The sequence below is a fragment of the Puma concolor genome, chromosome E1 (assembly GCF_028749965.1).
Source record: "Puma concolor isolate L17-30 chromosome E1, mPumCon1.1.hap2, whole genome shotgun sequence".
NCBI lineage: Eukaryota > Metazoa > Chordata > Mammalia > Carnivora > Felidae > Puma > Puma concolor.
In genome coordinates, this window is record NC_141680.1 from 21,111,595 (window position 1) to 21,131,181 (window position 19,587).

General features: G+C 45.5%; 1 protein-coding gene and 1 long non-coding RNA gene across 4 annotated transcripts in view; one reads left to right on the top strand and one right to left on the bottom strand.

The window, feature by feature from the left end:
* MYO1D (myosin ID) overlaps positions 1-19,587 on the bottom strand; it is a 361,575-nt gene that overhangs the window by 24,514 nt on the left and 317,474 nt on the right. The window lies entirely within an intron of this gene.
* LOC147574190 (uncharacterized) overlaps positions 1-19,587 on the top strand; it is a 31,631-nt gene that overhangs the window by 10,889 nt on the left and 1,155 nt on the right. Inside the window, exons 1-3 of one of the 2 annotated variants that reach the window (XR_015243993.1) lie at positions 3,139-3,338; positions 4,768-4,901; positions 18,782-18,915. This is a non-coding gene — a long non-coding RNA (uncharacterized LOC147574190). Of the gene's footprint in view, positions 1-3,138; positions 3,339-4,767; positions 4,902-18,781; positions 18,916-19,587 lie in introns of those variants that run through there. The other variant, XR_015243992.1, reaches the window with a different exon arrangement.

Sequence of the window (19,587 nt, forward strand, 5' to 3'; positions counted from 1 at the left end):
GAGGCTCGGTCCGTTAAGCGTCCGACTCTTGATTTTGGCTCAGGTTATGATCTCCCAATTCGTGAGATCGAGCCCCGCATCGGGCTGTGCGCTGACGGTGCGGAGCCTGCTTAAGATTCTGTCTCTACCTCTCTCTCTCCCCACTTCCCCTCACACTCGTGCACGAGCGCATGCGTTCTCTCTCTCAAAATAAATAAACTTAAAAACAAACTAATGCGAACTGCTCTTATGCCTGCATTCCAGAACTCTAACCTTCCTGTATTCAAAGATGGGGCGCCTGGGTGGCTCAGTCGGTTAAGCGTCCGACTTCAGCCCGGGTCACGGTCTCGCGGTCCGTGAGTTCGAGCCCCACGTCGGGCTCTGGGCTGATGGCTCAGAGCCTGGAGCCTGCTTCCGATTCTGTCTCCGTCTCTCTCTGCCCCTCCCCCGTTCATGCTCTCTCTCTGTCTCAAAAATAAACGTTAAAAAAAAAAATTAAAAATCAAAGATGACTGGCAAGGCGACGTTCGTCTTCCTTGCAGGTGGAATGATGGAGGTGGAACAGGGGACAGAAGGACGAAGAAGCTAAGAACACGGGGGCAGAGAATTAGCCCCTTTGTCCGGCATTTCCTGACCAGTACGACCGGGGAAAGCCTACAGACAACACACTACCTTTCTACACGTTGACCTAAAAGACCAAACCTCAATTCTGGAAGCTCAGAATTCTAGAAGTGGGCCTTGAGAAATGATCTGACCTTGAGTTGTACTTTAAGCAGAGAAACATCTCAAACATTCTGGCCAGAGGCTATTTATTTCCTGAAGACCTCTCCCTGAGGGACAGATGGCCTGTGCCTCCCTCTGGTATTACTGGATCCTGACAGCAAAGTTCTTCTAAACCATGACAACCAACCTACTCCTTGGAAACACACCTAAAATAGGGACAAGGCCCAAGCGATATACAGCATTTCTGTAGTCTGGAATGAGCGTTATGACAGTGACATTAAAGCAGTTTTCCTTTAGAGGCTGACTCTGTGTGATAAAGGCCCACGAATTCCCACACAATCAAGAACAAACTGAGAAGGAGTCTGAGGAAGTGAAAGAGGAATTTTCAATGCCTCACAGAAGCCGCTTCTATGTTTGGGAGGCAGAGCTTGAAGGAATACTTAAATACACATAAGTAGTGAAATGAGTGGCCAAAAATTTAAAATGATTTGGGGAAACGTGAATTTGCAGAGATATGGGTGGTGATGACTTCTTTGTCCACAGAACCCTAACCAGTCGCCCTCGACGAAATAAATCCCGGTTTCCCTGAAATATTCCACATATTCATGTCTAATAAGAGGTACATATCCTCCATGAACAAATAATTTTATGTTCTGTGGTTAAAGAACATGTTAATTTAAAAGTGGTATCTGGGGCTCCTGGGTGTTTCAGTCGGTTAAGCGTCTGACTTCAGCTCAGATCATGATCTCGCTGTTTGTGGGTTCAAGCCCTGCGTTGGGCTCTGGGAGGACAGCTCGGAGCCTGGAGCCTGCTTCAGATTCTGTGTCTCCCTCTCTCTTTGCCCCTCCCCCGCTCATGCTCTGTCTCTCTCTCTCTCTCTCTTTCAAAAATAAATAAAACATTAAAAAAATTTTTAAATGGTATCAAATACATTATCTTCACAGGGCATCACCCACTTTTTGTCTTGACTCCCATCCCACATGGAAGGTGTGATTTTGTCTCCTAATGGTGAGCAGAAACCACCAGACCTATGGATCTTTTGGTTTCCCATTGGAAACCAGAAGGAAAGAGTTCTGTCCCAAACTACCCTCATTTCCTGGAGGCCTTTCAAATGTCTGATGTGAAGATGAGTTAAAGCACTATGGGGTTTGGAGGGGACATCTGAGAACATACCTGTAGGTGAGACCCCGTTTCCCAAACTGACAGCAGACTCCCAAGGGAATGGGGCACGGAGCAAGATGTGAGGCCGAGACGGGGAGGGACAGAGGGAGGACGGGACGACCCGGTACAAAGCCGGTGTGAGGCTAAGGGGCAGTGTGAGGATGCTAAGGATAGGAAGACCCAGGAGAAACCCGAGCAGGGGTGCAGAGCTCCTAAAGCCAAGTCCGATTTATGCTTCGCGGCTGAGGGGGTCCGGCTTCACCTGTGCGTTCCACCGAGCAACATCACACCGCTTGATGTCCTCACTCTGTCGGGGCCCCCCGAGCCTCCTGGACAACAGCCGGCCCTCACACCACGTCCCCTGCCCACCCGCTGCATGTGAGAAGGATGGCCCGGAAGAGAAGGAAGGGAAAGAGCAGACAGGACCGCAGGGGAGAGAGGGGGTGAGCACAGGGGTGGACCCCTGTTATACTCCTGCAACTTCATTTTACAGACAAGGAACCGGGTGCAGGGGGATGGTGAATTGTGCACGATCACTGAGGTGGTGAGTGGTGAAAGCGAAACCCTCACCCGGGCTTCTGCTCTCCGATTCGGCACCCATTCATCCAGTCTCTGGGAGGAAAAGGAAGCACCGGGTCTCACCAATAGCGAAAGGGCGAAATAAATGCAAATCAAACGCAGAAAAACTCTCCACAGGAAACTGAGGAGTCTCTAAAAAACCAGTCCATTTAGCCTCTGTGACAAATAACGGAACTGGGGCAACTGAGCGTCCACACTGCCAGGCAGTGTGCCCTGGGCAAATTTCTACACCTCTCCAAACACACGCTTCCTTGGTCATGGAATGGGGATCACAGTCGTATCGCCCTCATCCAGATTTTGTGAAGATCAAAGAGTCATGAGCCACAGCAAAGAGCTTTCTTAGCACAGTGCCTGCAGCCTAAGCACTTAACCAGCATCTGCTGGTACTATTATTATGATTACTACAGGGCTGCTACAATCGGGGATAAACCCGTTTCCTTACTGGAAAAAGGCCATAAAAAAAAGTCTGCTGGTGCTTTTCTATGCATGGGAAAGTATATCTATTGTTTGGGGAGGGGGGGTACTAAATGGGTATATTTTTAAAATTCCCCATAATAATAATAATAATAATAATAATAATAAAAGCATCCTTTTGCTTTTGTCTTGGTGGAGCAGGCTTCCTTCTGACATCAACTTTTTCTTCTACTGGGGAGAAAGTCCCAGTCTCAATTTCACAACTAAAAAAAAAAGGGGTTTCTTAGGAAAGTGTCATAAACACCTCCACCCTAACGGGCTCAGACTATGATGGAAACCATGAAGAAGTGACTTACTTCTGTATTTCATGACTTTTGTTTTCCTTAGGAAGTCACCTGGACCTGGATTACAGTTGAGAAGAGGAACTCTTAGTCTGAAAGAGCTCAGACGTCAACGTGTTTTTTCCTCCATCTCTAAAATGGGTACAATGAGGTTCACGCAATTTGTTCGAGTGGGGAACTGCAAGTTCCCGGTGTTATGTCCTCGGCTCCTGGGGTGATACACCTCTGATCACTGATCCAATGGCCCAAAGACAAATCTCCCTCCCTCTCTCCCTCATTTCTGTGGCTATCTCATTCAGAAACCCAGCTCCTCAAGAATTTTACATTCCTGGTTATTTTTAGACTCATTTAGTTTGTTCAGACACGGTCACCACATGGCATGCAGCTGTGGAAAGCAGCTGCTGTGGTTTGATTTCTAGTCAATATTACTTGACATTTCTTGTCAGGTGATTTCTAAAATTTCTTTCTTTCTTTCTTTCTTTCTTTCTTTCTTTCTTTCTTTCTTTCCTCCCTCCCTCTTTCTTTCTTTCTCTCTCTCTCTCTCTCTCTCTTTCTTTCTTTCTTTCTTTTTTTCCCCGGGGGATCTCAAGACTTTTCCCCTGGATTTTGAGGTGCAACATCAGAGCTGTGCATCTGAGAACCTGCTCCAGGCTGGGGATGGGGCCAGAATCCTGCTAGAAAGGAAGATTTCTTTCTATTCTCAGGACCCAAACTTCTCAGCCCCAGAACACTCAGGTCCTGACAGCTTCCTGAAGACCCTCCTCTCAGTTTTGTGCTTTGAGTGAGGGGCTGCTGTCTCCTGGTCTCAGGAAGAAAGGAGGAAGGATGAGGCAGGTAGCTGGCCTGCCAGGAGCCTACCTCAGTGACACTAGCTACCATGTACCAGAGGCTGGGTCACTCCGCTGAGGTGAAAGCCAGACCGGATTGGCTGCAGGCTTCCTCCTGCTCCCCCTTAACAGCTTTTCTCCCCGACAGGTGCTTACCTGCCTTTCTCTGGCTCACTCAGCCATCAGTCTTTTGGCTCAGCCCATATACCCATCCACCATAATGCTTTTACCTTTAGGAGTTTTGCACATTCTGTTCCCACCTGGAAGACTCTGGGTCCTTTTTCCGGACCAATGCTATTTCTCATTTGATTCTCAACATCAGCATCCCTTGGGGAGCCTCTCCTGATCCTCTAAGACAGGGTTAACTCTCTCTTTGATGCACTTAACACCTCAGACTGTAATATTTTTATTACAAACAGGCCTGTTTATTCCTCCAGTCTCCCCACTAGACTCTAAACTCCTGGGTGGGCTCAGGTCTTGTCCACACTTGCACCCCCACTTCCCAGCCCAGCGTCCGGCCTGGCATACAGCAGGTGCCTGGCAAATATGTGCTGAATAATGTTCCAGGCTCACCAAGAACTCCCTCCTCCTTTTCTTCCCCCCCCCCCATGTATTTTTTAGACTGTGTCGAATTCTTTGTTCTTCAAATCACTTCTGTAATAAGCTTTCTATTTTATCACGGCATCTATTCAAGTCAAGTCCTTTGTCAGTTCTGAGTTTGAAAAAAATCTTCAATTCTGCAGGTACGGACCAAAACGTGACGCCGTGTCTGACACATAAACGAAAAGTGAAAATCGTGGCTGGATAACCTGAAAACAGCTAGCGACATCTGTATCCTGGCCATCCTTCCTCATGAAGCCTTCTTTTTTGTGGGCTGGTAAGTTTTGACCCTTGTTTTTAAGGTGCGGTTATTCTCGACAAGGAGACAGCATAGGTTTCCAGCTAGGAGAGAGTTCTCTCAAGAGAGTCCTTCTTACAGTGGAGGAAATTTTCAGTTACATACGGTCTCCACTCGCGTCCCTTCTCCCTGCCCAACCGTGTGCTTTAGGCAGACAGGAATGAACGCACGAGCCACGGTTATCGGCGGTTACCTTCAGCAGCACTGCCAGCTTCTCCACAACTACTTTGTGCGAGATGACGTTCCCCAGCCGTTAGTACCGCGAGGCGTTTGGAGGTGGGAGCGCACACAGCGTGTACCACGGCGGCACAGCCCTCTTCTAACCGCAGCTTGGCAAATTCAACGCTGGGCCGCAACAACGGCCAGAGGGACGGGGTCCCCGCACACACAGGGCTTCGGAGTGGCCCCAACGGCATCTGAAGCCGGGCCTGGTGCTACCAAAGCAGCCCCGGGTCCTGGCAAGAGGACCGGAAGGGAGGGGACGTGCGGACATCCGAGGGCCATGCGCAAGGAGGCAAACGTCACGGAGCGTCCAGCCTGCTGGGACACTGCTGGGCACCATGGACTATAAGCCGAGGGTCCGCCTTCTGTCCTCGGTGACTTTACGGTCTAGAAATATTGACAGGAAGGCAGAGGCAAGACATTTCGCACAGCAGTCGAGGCTAAGCAGATGCGAAACAACCTGATTCTTGTGGCAACAGCACTGGCCTGGGCGGGATCTACCCCGCTTAAGGCTTATACCTCTCCTGCCCTGGCCCCGGCCGATGTTTGTGGGGAAGAAGGGCTCGCCTGACTGGAGGAGAAGCAGGATACCAAGGACCCTGTTGCTACCGCAGGTGGCAGAGAGTGACTGGGTGACATGTGCTAAGAAGCTGGTCCCCTCAGATTAAGGAAGTCAAAAGGGAGAGGAGCTGGCCCGTATAAAAAACTTGGGGACACGTGTCTGGGAATGATGGGGATGGGTGGTATGGCAGGCTGAGTAGCGGCCCCGCAAAAGGTATCCACATCCGATTCCCTGGAACCTGAGAATGTTACCTCACACTGTAAAACAGGACACTGCAGATGTGATTACATAAGGCTCTTGAGATGGGGAGGTTATCCAGGATGATCCAGGTGTGCCCTAAATGCCATTGCAAATGTCCTTGTAAGAGAGGCAGAGGGAGATCTGACACGGACAGAAGAGAGAAGGCCACGTGACCGTGGAGGCAGAGATGGGAGCGATGTGGCCACGAGCCAAGGGATGCCAGCAGCCCCCAGCAGCTGGAGGAAGCTTGGAATGGATTCTCCCCTAGGGACTCTGGAGGGAGCTCCGTCCTGTGGACACTCTGATCTGAGGTCAAAATCATTTCAGTGATAACGACTTTCGACTGCTGGCCTTCAGAAACGTGACAAAACAATTTCTGTTGTTTAAGTCACAAAGTCTGTGGTCACGTCTTACAGCAGCAATGAGAAACTTAAGATACAGTTTAGATGTGCCACTTGATGAAGCTTCTGATTCAGTTCCCACAGGCATCGTATGCTGGGACCAGTAAGAGAGAGGGACAATCATTTCCTATTATCATATTCACTATGTAGAGCCAGCATCAAAATTCTGCACACATCTGCACACGTGCACGCACACGCACGCACACACATGTGCACATACGCGCATACCCCTCTCCTGGATTTGAATCAGCAACTGCTCTCATCCAGCTTTGCAGTGTTAGGTCGTTTCTGAGAGGAATTCATAGTAAATTGGAACAGGCAGCTGTGAACTGAGAAAAAGAATCATGAAGGAATCACGGAGCCAGGGGTGGGGGGGGGGGGTGGGGGGGGCGGTGCTCCCAGAAGGCATCATGGACGCACAGTGGAGACAAGAGTGGGAAGCAGAAGGCAAGGACTCACTTTAGAGGAGCAAGCAGCCTGGACAGAGGGAGCACCGCCCCCCCCCCCCCCCAAGAAAAAGGAAAAGAGGACTTTTTTGCAGTTCTAAGAAGATGCTCTGTCAAGGAGAATATAGGGATAAAGGAATGCCTGATGAGTTTTCTTTCTATCTTGAAACTCTTTTGTAGGGATAAGTGTTATAACCTTGGGAATGGGATTTACTTGAAAAAGAGGAATATGGGGACATTGAACTGCAGAGCGCGCTGTGTGAACGTGGCCAGGACAGTGTGGTGGGAGGGGGTGCTGCCTTTTGGTTGGGGGGCAACTTTGGGCTCCTGCTGCATTTTAAAGGTGGGAGGTAGGTGCCTTTAGCTTAAGGAATGATTTTGGGTTTGGGATGCTGAGGTGTTTCTGTGGTCCTTGTGAGGGAAGACACAGAAGGGGCACAGGGGGTGAGAAATCCCCCGGGTTGAGAGAAGAATGCCCCGTCTGTAGTTGTGGCACCATTCCGAGAGGCTCTCCAGAGACAAGGCTCCTGACTATAGAACAGGTCCTATGCCATCTTCTGTCACATCAGCAAGCTTGGGGAACCAAGCAGCCTTCTCATTGCACACTGGCTCCACAACGTCAAGAGCTCTCCGACGTACCTACATTTCAACAATAGCGTCTGGAGTCCCTAATTCATTACTGGTCAGCATCACCTAGTGAACATTCACAGTATCCACAGCACTGGAGGTTCGTGAGGGTTTGCAGGAAAAGTGGATGGCACAGGTCTCTCTATTCTCCGGGAAGAAACAGACAAATACAAGTAAATCCAAACCCAAATGAAAACACAGGTGACAGGTGTCTCAGGTGCTGACACCAAGAGGAAGTAGCAAAGAACCCAGAGGATCTGTATTCACCGAGCCCCCATTTATACTGTATCTGTGGTCTTGAAGAGTCACAGAACTGCTTTAAGTCTTTCTAGCCATCTGTAAAATGGGTTTACTAGAATAACAAATGGCTCAGATTGTTAAAAGAGCTAAATGAGATAATGAATACAAAAGCCATCTATTTATTTGATTTTATTTTTTCGTAATCTCTACACCCAACGTGGGGCTTGAACTCACAACCTTGAGATCGAGGGTCACATGATCCACTGAGCCAGGGGGTGCCCCTGAAAGCACTTTTAAAACATTAACTGTGGTCTTAACATATGTTGCAATGTATAGCATAAGGAAATATTAAGAAACTTACACTGAGGAGGGTAGAAAAATGATAGATGGTTAGTGTAGTTCCAAGAATATCATAATTTCCTTGTGACTCATCAGGACACGCTGGGACAATAATTAGAGCTATCGTTCAAGAGAAAAGAACATCTTGATATTGAGCATAGTCCACATGGGGGTTGGTCTGCCCCCTTCTTTTGGTGCTGTCTTCTTTCCCTTTGGAGAACTGACGCACCCCAACTCCAACCATGGGCGCAGCCGCCCATCACAGCGCCTCGCTCCCCGGCCTCAGGGCATGTGATCTGGACCCTACTCCCTGGCCTCAGTGCTGGAGCCAGGGTGGAGGGCACGTGATCCAATGTGGGCCACTCACAGACTTTCCTTGGAGGATTCATATGTTTGAATGAGGCAAGCCTTCCCCTTTCCTTTAGGTTGCTATGCTGGCATAATGCAAGCCTGGAGCGGCCTGTGGCCGACAGTTCCCCTGTGTAGAAGCAGCCTGTGGTAGGACAGAATGAGGCCAACACACAGAGACTGGGGAGTCGGGTTAGGGAAAGAAAAAGGATCTTGACAGCAAGCAAGTCCTTAGTGCTAGTGCTTAAACCCCCAGGGTCCTTCACCTCCCAGTTCCTTCCAGGATATTCAATTTCGGGTTTCAACTGGTCACGTCATCTGAAAGAGTTCTAATTTATATAGTGGGCTTATTCGGCGATACTACATAAACCCTGATGAAGGGCAAGTAAGAATGTTGTTGGAAAAAGATTCTACAAAGGTCATTGTTTTCCCGGAAAAAAAAAGGGGGGGGGATCAGCTCAGCATTTAGAGATATTAATCCCCAATTTTCTAAACCTGGCTCAGCACTAACATCCTTGGGTATTAATCAAACAAAAAGGCCATGTGCATGCATTATGATGCATGCCAGCAGAAGCATTCAGTGAAGGTTTGACCAGATTATTTTAATACCTGACAAGCACGATCAGCATAGGGGAGTGAATTCAAAATATACACAGACGGTAACGCTGAAACGTGCAAGAGAGTGACTGGGACGACGTTTAAGCTTCTGGAGTATTAAGCACCAGATATTATATTTCTTCTGGTTTGCTTACCGAACAGGGAAAATCCGTGCCTCTACAGTAGTATCAGGAACCACAAAACGGTACTTAGAGGTGACTGCACTTGAAGCTTATACTTGCTGTCCGTGGTTACCTCGCTGCCCGGCTGCAGACTGCCATTAGCAAAGAGCCCAACTGGTGTGGAGTGGGATCCAATCCGTTGTGCTCCTCTAGGAGGAGAACACTCTGGAGGTCCCGCACTGCACCATCCCTGCCTTCAATATGGCCACTGAGAACCGCACGGACAACTTCCAGTCTAAGTGCTGAGAAGGCAGCTGTCTGGAGCAAGTATCAGAGACAAAGGAAGGATAAAAATGTGAATGGTTTTCTGACCTCCATCTCTCTTTTATTGATCAACCAGGTACATTCTGCCTTCTCCTGAGCTACTACGAAGTTTCTATTTGCTGTTAATTGTGACCACGAAGTGACAGGAATTTAGGAATTAAGAGATTGCTCACAGCAAATGAAAGAGTGTAGAGCCAACATCTTATGATGACCCATGGCCTTAAAAGGGGTGCCCAGAGTGGGATACTTGGGTTACTTTAAGAAGTATAGATGGGAGAATATTAAAAGTTGAGGACAACCATTAGTAGGTGGCTAGTGTCACAAAAAAATTTTTTTTGCTCTTTTTTAAAGTTTATTTTTGAGACAGAGAGAGTGTGAGTGGGGGAAGGGCAGAGACACAGGGGGAGAGAGGGAGAATCCCAAGCAGGCCTCATGAGGTCAGTGTGCAGAGCCTGACATGGGGCTCAAACTCATGAAACCATGAGATCATGACCTGAGCTGAAATCAAGAGTCGGACGGCCCAAACCTTGGACTGAGCTGGCTTCTGGACACCTCCTCTTGGGTAGGAGGCCGTCGGGGTTACTGTGCAACCACCCGCCCAACTGCTCAAGCCTGATGCCTCCAGATGCTCCTTGACTCCACCTTCTTTCTTTCTTTCTGCAGCAATCCTGTAGATTTTTACCTTCTAAATCTCTTCCAGAACCACCTTGCCTCCCTTAATCCTTACTGCCACCTATCCAGACTTGCACCGCATCTCACCAAAATTCCTGTAACAGCTTCCTCTCTGCTCTCCCTGTCTCCCGGCCCCTCTTCAAGCTGCAACCAGAAGGATCTTACTAAAACATGAACATGTGAGTTACAAATCTGATCTCTTGCCTGAAACCCTCCTTCTGTTTCTTATTGGCCTCAGGAAGGCGTCTGAACTCCTTCCAGTGTCTCTGGGCCCTGCTTCCCTCTCCAGTTACGGGCTTGTCACTCTCTGCCCAGCTGGCTCAACTATTTTCAGTTCCTCCATGCACCAGGCGCTCTGTCCCCTGCTGGATTTCACACTTGCTTTTCTGTTTGTTAGCACACTCTTTCCTCTAAGATCCTTCCCTAGTTGAAGTTTATGCTAAGGAAATAATCTGCAATGTCAACAGATACTTACTACAGGATGCTCACAATATAATAATATAATATAATATAATATAATATAATATAATATAATATAATATAATATAACATCCTGCACATATTATAATAAAAGATTTGGAAACTTCCAAAATGCCCAGAAAACACAGAGCATGAACAGGGCAGGGAGGCAGAGAGAGAGGGAAACCCAGAATCCGAAGCAGGCTCCAGGCTTTGAGCTTTAGCACAGAGCCTGATGTGGGGCTTGAAGCCACAAGCCGTGAGATCATGACCCAAAGTCAGATGCTCAACCGACTGAGCCACCCAGGCGCCCCCAGAAAACACATTTTATAAACAATTTTAAACATTTGCACAAAGTTTTGTGTTAATGGGAAATTACTCGAGTCATGTAACTTTCCAAAACTTCATAGATATTAAAGTAAGAGTGCAGGGGTGTCCAGGCGGCTCAGTCAGTTAAGTGGCTGACTTTGGCTCAGGTCATGATCTCGTGGTTTGTGAGTTCGAGCCCCGTGTCGGGCTCTGTGCTGACAGCTCAGAGCCTGGAGCCTGCTTCGGATTCTGTGTCTCCCTCTCTCTCTGCCCCTCCCCTGCTCATGCTCTGTCTCTGTCTCTCTCTCTCAAAAATAAACATTAAAAACAATTTAAAAAATAAAGTAAGAGTGTAGTTATTTTTGCATGACAACATTATTGGTGATTTAAATTTTTTCTTTAGATGTTTTTGTTTTCCAAAATTTACCCATGAACATGGAGCAATTACTTTCATAATCTGGAAAACACACACACACAGTTTTTATAGCTTTGTATCATTTTTAAAAAGAACATCTATGAGCAAGGTTATGTGAATGTAGATGTAAACAAGGTGAAGATCCCTTTTCTCAGGGAGAATGTGGAAAGTTTAAATCCTTAACTAGGACGGTATCTAGAAGCTTTCAGTGAGTCCCGCAATAATCTGTTGCAAAGGGGGAAGTAAAAAAACAAAAACAAAAACAAAAAAACCCAACACGGCTGAAGAGTTTGGGGGAAGTTTCTGCTAATGTACCACGGACAAATGCTAGGGCTAATATTAACTCCTCATTTTGGGACGTGTGTTTCCGTTACTGAAAAAAATCCCCCCCCCTTCCTTTTTACCCCCTGTGGATACGGGCACATGTTTTGGTGGTGTTGAACCAACCAGCTGGAGGGCCACAAGAAGAAATGAATGGAGTGAGCAGAATATGGTGAACTCTCCAAATCCCCAGCTGCGATGCTTCAGTCAGCAGGGAACAACAGGTGTCGTCCTTGTCAGTCTGTGTGACCAACTACAGACAGAGAATGGAAAGTTAACACACAGAAGTGTTTGTTCTCCAGAAAAATGAAAATCATTCAGCCGAGTCCATACAGCTGTATCTCGTGGCCATTTGCGATCTGTTAGTCTTTGCAAAGTAACGGGAGGCATTTAGTGTGGGCCTGAGAATATTATATACAAGGGGGAGTTTCCCACTGAAATAAGAAGCATGGATGCTGTTTCCATGAAAGGTTCCTGTCTAAATTAAATCTGGAGTTTAATCCACAAGCAGTGGTAGAAGAAAATGGTATACTTTTGGGAAAACAAGACAAAACTTTTAGCTTACACAAAGATGGCATTTTAAAGCATAAAATGAAAATACAGCAACTTTTGCTCACTTAACTGCTGATTAAATTTTCACTTTATACGCTGTGGAAAACGGTATGGAGTTTCCTCAAAAAGTGAAAAATAAAACTACTCTCTGATCCAGCAATTGCGCTACTAGGTATTTACCCAAGGAATACTAAAATACTAATTCAAAGGGATACACGCACCCCTATGTTTCTAGCAGCACTAATTACAACAGACAAGATATGGAAGCAGCTCAAGGGTCCGACTGATGAGCTGGTAAAGATATGGTGTACCCACAATGGAATATTATTCAGCCATAAAAAAGAATGGAATCTTGCCATTTGCAACGACATGGATGGAGCTGGAGAGCATAATGCCAAATGAAATAAGTCAGTCAGAGAAAGAGAAATACCATATGTGGAATTTAAGAAACAACACAAATGAGCAAAAGGAAAAAGAGAGAGAGAGAGAGAGAGAGAGAGACAGGCAAACCAAGAAACAGACTCTTAACTGTAGAGAACAAACTGACGGTTACCAGAGGGGAGGCTGGTGGGGGCATGGAGGAAATAGGTGACAGGGATTAAGGAGTGTACTAGTCGTGATGAGCACTGGGTGATTAAGATGCAAACTTTAAAAAGTGTTTTTAAAAGTGAAAAAGATTCACTTTATGACCTACCACAGAGCATTTGCTGCAAAGCATATAGTAAATAACTAAGTAATCGAGTAACTAATTTAACAACAAAGATTTCAGTCTCTTTGAAGGGAGGGAAACAATACATTGTGCTTATACAGTATTTATATAAAAGCCTATAACATTGAGATAATACCTTTGGGGATCTCAGAGTGTTTCCCTCCAGAAGCAAGGTTGTAGCAGCTCGAGGGGGAAGGGCAAATTTCTTTCTCACACTTAACTCTCTTCCTGCAGTCTGTACTCAGTCCTGAGAGGCAGAGCCCAGCGAGAGGCAGGGGAGCAGAGCGGAGTTAAGGTCTCCAAGGCTACAGACTTGGGTTCTGCTATTTTCTGGGCCTGGTGCAAATGAAATCACAAGTCATAACTTGATGAGGGGAAACAAAAGAAGATCCTAATGTGTCAAGTCATTTAAAACTGCAAACTGAGTTTTATTATTGCAGCTGGATAAAATGAGTAGGCTCTTATAGGTTTAGATATTAAAAGGAACCATAAATATGGATGTGTGGGTTAAGTAAGTGATGAATCGTCAGGCTGGCTTAATTTCTCAGATTTTTTTTTTTTTAAAGTTTATTTTATTTTGAGAGAGAGAGAAGGTGTGAGCAGGGGAGGGGCAGAGAGAGAGGGAGAGAGACAGAATCCCAAACAGGCTCCGCACTGTCAGTGCAGAGCCCAATGTGGGGCTCGAACCCACGAACCGTGAGATCATGCCCTGAGCCGAGATCAAGAGTTGGACGCTTAACGACTGAGCCACCCAGGCGCCCCAATCTCCAGATTTTTATTTATGCATTTATTTATTTGTTTGTTTATTTATTTTTAATGTTTATTTTGGAGACAGAGACACAGAGAGAGAGAGAGAGAGAGAGACAGAGACAGAGAGTGAGCAGGGGAGGGGCAGAGAGAGAGATACACACACACACACAGAATCCAAAGCCGTCTCCAGGGTCTGAGCTGTCAGCACAGAGCCTGGTGCGGGGCTTGGACCCACAAAATGTGAGATCATGACCTGAGCCAAAGTCAGACGCTTAACTGACTGAGCTACCCAGGTGCCCCTCAATTTCCCAGATTTTCATATGGATAATTCTAAAGGCAAGGCCAGTTTATTAGTTGCTTAGAATTACATTTGAGTTGGAAAAAAAATGATAGTATGAATAAAGAAAATACTAGTATGCCATATATATTTCATTATCAAGTTTGAATTATATCTTGGAATCTGATCTGGGTCTGATCTGTAGAATTTCCCACTTGACACCCTTAAACATTGGCAATGTTCCAACAATTGTTACTGACTTCTTTTAAGCTTCATTACTCAGGATTTCATTTTGGTGGTTTGAAAAAAAAGTCCCATGAATTGCATCCTTTCACAGTTAGAAATCGAAGGGTTCACACTTCTTGTCAGCAGGAAGTGGAGGTTGGGAAGAATTCTATTTTTGGAGTTGAAAGGCCACCTTTGACCCAGAAATGTGCGGTTGGATGAAAGCTGTTTCTCTGTTCTGTCTTACTTGATTTACCCAAGAAATGGAGAAACGTACAAGAGTACAGCTTCAGCAGACTTGTTTCCTCTTAGGGCTCCGACATAGGCCCATATCAACCACATCTCAAGAATTTGAGATTTTTAGGTGTTTATTTTGGTCTTGTGTGACCCATGTAACAGTCATTTAAATTATTCAAAAGCTTCCAAATTGAAATCCTGACTGTCTTCCAAGATATAAAGGTCAGAATTTATTCTTCTAAGTCAGGGGATGGGAAAAAAAGGCCCATGGGCCAAATCTGGCATACTGCTTGATTTTATTAAAAAATTTTTTTTTAATGTTTATTCATTTTTGAGAGAGAGACATAGCACAAGCAGGGGAGGGCAGAGAGAGAGAGAGGGAGACACAGAATCTGAAGTAGGCTCCAGGCTCTGAGCTGTCAGCACAGAGCCTGATGTGGGGCTCAAACCCACAAACTGTGAGATCATGACCTGAGCTGAAGTCAGACGCCCAACAAACTGAGCCACCCAGGTGCCCCTACTGCTTGATTTTGAATAAAGTTTTATTGGAATACAGATATGTCTGCTATTCATTTACATATTATCTATTGATGCTCTTTGTGCCCTAATAGAAGAGTCAAGTACTTGTAATAAAGATTGCATGGTCTGCAAAGCCTAAAATATTTACTATCTGGCTCTTTACTGAAAATGTTTGTCTACTCCTGGCCCTGATGAGAAATTGAGGAATTAAAGAGAAGGTCTATAGAAATAGTGACGTTAAAGAGCAGGCGCTACAAATGCTAGTATCATAAATGGTTAGTTTTTGGGGCGCCAGGGTGACTCAGTCAGTTAAGCACCCAACTTTGGCTCTGATCATGATCTCATGGTTCATGAGTCTGAACCCCATGTCGGGCTCCCTGCTGTCAGCACAGAGCCTGCTTCAGATCATCTGTCCCCCTCTCTTTTTGCCCCTCCTCCCTTGCTCTCTCTCTCTTTCTTTCAAAAATAAGTAATTTTTATTTTTTTATTTTTTAAATTTTTTTTATTACAAAAATTTTTTTTAACGTTTATTTATTTTTGAGACAGAGAGAGACAGAGCATGAACAGGGGAGGGGCAGAGAGAGAGGGAGACACAGAATCTGAAACATGCTCCAGGCTCTGAGCGGTCAGCACAGAGCCCGACGCGGGGCTCGAACTCACGGACCGTGAGATCATGACCTGAGCCGAAGTCGGATGCTCAACCGACCGAGCCACCCAGGCACCCCTCAAAAATAAGTAATTTAAAAAAAATGTTTAGTTTTTAGGGTCTAATTACTTTGTATAATTGGCATGAGATGTATCTGTGACAAACAACATATTAAGATTCTATGAAATAAAGTCTTTTTTAAAGTTTATTTATTTTTAGAGAAAGAGAGCAAAAGAGAGTGAGCACATGAGTGGGGGAGGGGCAGAGAAAGAGAGAGAGAGAGAGAGAGAGAGAGAGAGGGACAGAGGGAATCTGAAGCAGGTTCCAGGCTCTGAGCTGTCAGCACAGAGCCCAATGTGGGGCTCCATCTCATGAACCGTGAGATCATAACCTGAGCCAAAATCAAGAGTTGGACACCTAACCGACTGAGCCACCCAGGTGCCCCTGAAACGAATAGTTTGGACTGAGGGCCACTAAGTAACACAGGTGTCAGTAGAGAGAGAAATGACTCCATAGGGAAGGAAATGTAATCCTAGTATACTACTTGGCACCAAAAGAAACAATGTTCATAAAATTATAGAAATATAAATCCTAGTTAGGGGTTTCAGCTTTAGAGTCAATCATCAAAGTATAAAACAATGTAAATATTAACAATGTAAACCTGTAGGTGTCAAAAGTTCAAGCAGGGACAGTTACATCTTCCTCCTTTGACACGGTGGTTGGTTAAGAGAGGTCATGTCTGAAGTTGATGGAGCATGAAAAAGAGATTCTTGTATGTTTTTGTATTTCACCGATTCCAAAACTCATACTTTTTTTCCTGGCCTTTAATATCTTTGAAACCGGAATGCTCCTTACTCTTGGCAATACTTTAATGTTTCTTTATTAAAAAAATTTTTTTTACATGTTTATTTTTGAGAGACAGAGACAGAGCACAAATGGGGGAGGGACAGAGAGAGAGAGAGAGACAGACAGACAGACAGAATCTGAAGCAGGCTCCAGGTTCTGAGTTGTCAGCACAGAGCCCGACGCAGGGCTCCAACTCACGAGCCATGAGATCATAACCTGAGCCAAAGTTGGACGCTCAACTGACAGCCACCCAGGTGCCCCATTGACAACGCTTTAAAAGTATAATTGTTTCTCAAAAATTAAACTTAAAAAATAAGGTATAATTGTCAGCGTTATTTTTCCTTGGGGGAATATAAAATAGTGGTGCATCTTATAACAGATGGCATCTTACATCTGATTATGTGGTATTTTGAACTGTAAAAGCAACAAAGAATAAACCGAAGGTAATGAAAAAACTAACAATAATTGGAAGGAAATAAACCATCATCTTTTACAGTCAATCTTATGTCTAAATATGAGAAATTAAAAAGATGACAGTATAGCATGTTGTTTATATATTCATTTTATTTCATTATTTTTTTAAAGATTAAAGTAATGTCTACAACCAACATGGGGCTGGAACTCCCAACCCTGAGATCAATAGTCCCACGCTCCACAAACTGAGCCAGCCAGGTTCCCCTTTCACTTTAAACCCATCCACTATTTGATTTTTTAAAAACCACACTGTATTAGTTTCTTGCAGCTGCTGCGACAAATTACCACAAAGCTGCTGGTATACATGCATTCTCTCCAACGGTTCTGGAGGCCAGAAGTCTGAAAGCAAGATGTCACCAAGGCCACGTTCCTCCCAAGGCTCTAGGGTTCCCTGCCTCTGCTGGATTCTGGGGGCTGTGTCACTCCAACCTCTGCCTCTGTCCTCACCATCCCCTTCTCTGGGTGTGTCAAGCCTCCCTCTGCCTTTCTCTCATAAGCACATTTGTGGTGGCATTTAGGACCTACGGGGATAATCCAGGGTAATCTCCTAATTTCAAGATCCTTAATTTAATTATATTTGCAAAGACCTTTCTTTCAAATAACTAATACTCACTGGTTCTAGGGATTAGGACATGGACATATCTTTGGGAGCCATTATTAGCTTACCCATGCATTAGTTTGATTTTTTAAAAATATAAATCTTGGGGCGCCTGGGTGGCTCAGTCAGTTAAGCATCCGATTTCAGCTCAGGTCATGATCTCATGGTTTGTGAGTTCGAGCCCCACATCAGGCTGTGCTGACAGCTCAGAGCCTGGAGCCTGTTTCAGATTCTGTGTCTCCCTCTCTCTCTGCCCCTCCCCTGCTCATGCTCTGTCTCTTGCAGTCTCTCAAAAATAAATAAACGTTAAAAAAATTACAGAAAAATTATAAATCTTGTCATTCTACAACTTGAAGTCCTTTGGTAGCTACTCATAACTTCTAGGATCAAGTTCAAATGATGTGTTGGTTAAAATTAGTCTCTACACCAAAAGCACAAAACACAAGAGAAAAACAGATCCACTGGACTTCAAAATTAAAACTTTTTGTGCTTTAAAGGACACCATTGAGAAAGTGAAGAGACAACTCACAGAACAGGAGTGAATATTTGCAAGTCATATCTGATAAGGAACTTGTATCTAGAATATACAAAGAACTCTTAAAAAATTTTTTTTAATTTATTTTGAGAGACAGTGAGAGAGAGAGCGCATGCAAGTGGGGGAGGGGCAGAGAGAGAATCCCAAGCAGGTTCCACGCTGTCACCTCAGAGCCCGATGTGGGGCTCGAACTCCCAAACAGTGAGATCATGACCTGAGCTGAAACCAAGAGTCAGACGCTTAACTGACAGAGCCACCCAGGTGCCCCAGGATATACAAAGAAGTCTTTGAGCTACATAATAAAAAGATATAATGATTTAAAAATGGGCAAAGGATTGGGGCACCTGGGTGGCTCAGTCAGTTAAGCGTCTGACTTCGGCTCAGGTCATGATCTCATAGTTCATGGGTTTGAGCCCTGTATCGGGCTCTGTGCTGACAGCTCAGAGCCTGGAGCCTGCTTCAGATTCTGTTTCTTTCTCTCCCTCTGCCCCTCCCATGCTCGTGTTTTCTCTCTCTCAACATTAATAAATTTATAAATGGGCAAAGGATCTAAATAGACATTGCTTTAAAATGATATAAAAATGGCCAATAAATCCATGAAAAGATGCTCTACATCATTAATCATCAGGAAAATGCAAATAAAACCACAAAGATACAGTTCATACTGACCAGGATGGTGGTGATAAGAAAGACAGTACCCAGTGTTGGTGAGGAATAGAGACACTGGAACCCTCCTGCACTGTTGGTGGAAATGTAAAAGGGGTGCACCTGCTTCGGAAAATAATGTGGCAGTACCCCATAAAGTTAGACACGGAGCTACCACGTGACCTTGTAATCTCACTCCTAGGTATATACCTGAGCAAAATGAAAACAAGTCCACACGAAAACTTCTACAGGAATGTTCATAGCAGCATTATTCATAATAGCCCCAAAGTGGAAACAACTCAAACGTCCACCAACTGACAAATGGATAAACAAAATGTAAGTATATTCATACACTGGAATATTATTTGGCAATAAAAAGGAGGTACCGATAGGACACACTGCTACGGCATACATGGACCCTGAAAACATGATGCTCAGTGAAAGAAACCAGTCCCAAAGGACCACATGTTATACGACTCCACTGGATGAAACGTCTCGATAGGAAAATCTATAGCGACAGAAAGCAGACTGGTGGTTGCCTGGGGTTGGGTAGGGGTTTAGAGGGAATGGTGTGTGTGGGGGGGGTGACTGTCAAAGGGTATGGGCCTTCTACTTGGGGCGAGGAAAACATTCTAAGTTGATAAGTGGATCGTGCACAATTCTGAATGTACTAAAACCCACTGAATTGTAGGCTCTGAATGAGTGAAGTGAATGGCCTGTGAGTTACAGCTCAGTGGAGCTCTTCATGGCCAGATAGACAGTCTATAGCCTCAGAGGGTCCACGCTCCAGTCCCAGCCCCAAGAGAACGTGCAGGACAAGAGAGGGCATGCGTGCAAAGCCTTCACAGTCTCTGGCACGAGGTAGATCCCCTACACATGCAGCCGTTACCCACCTGACATTTGAAGCTTTATAGCACTCGGCCCCTGGCGATCCCTGGCCCCCTTCCACCACTTCAACCCTCCTTTCGGGCAGTCTCCACACCCCCTCCCACCCCACACGAAGTTATC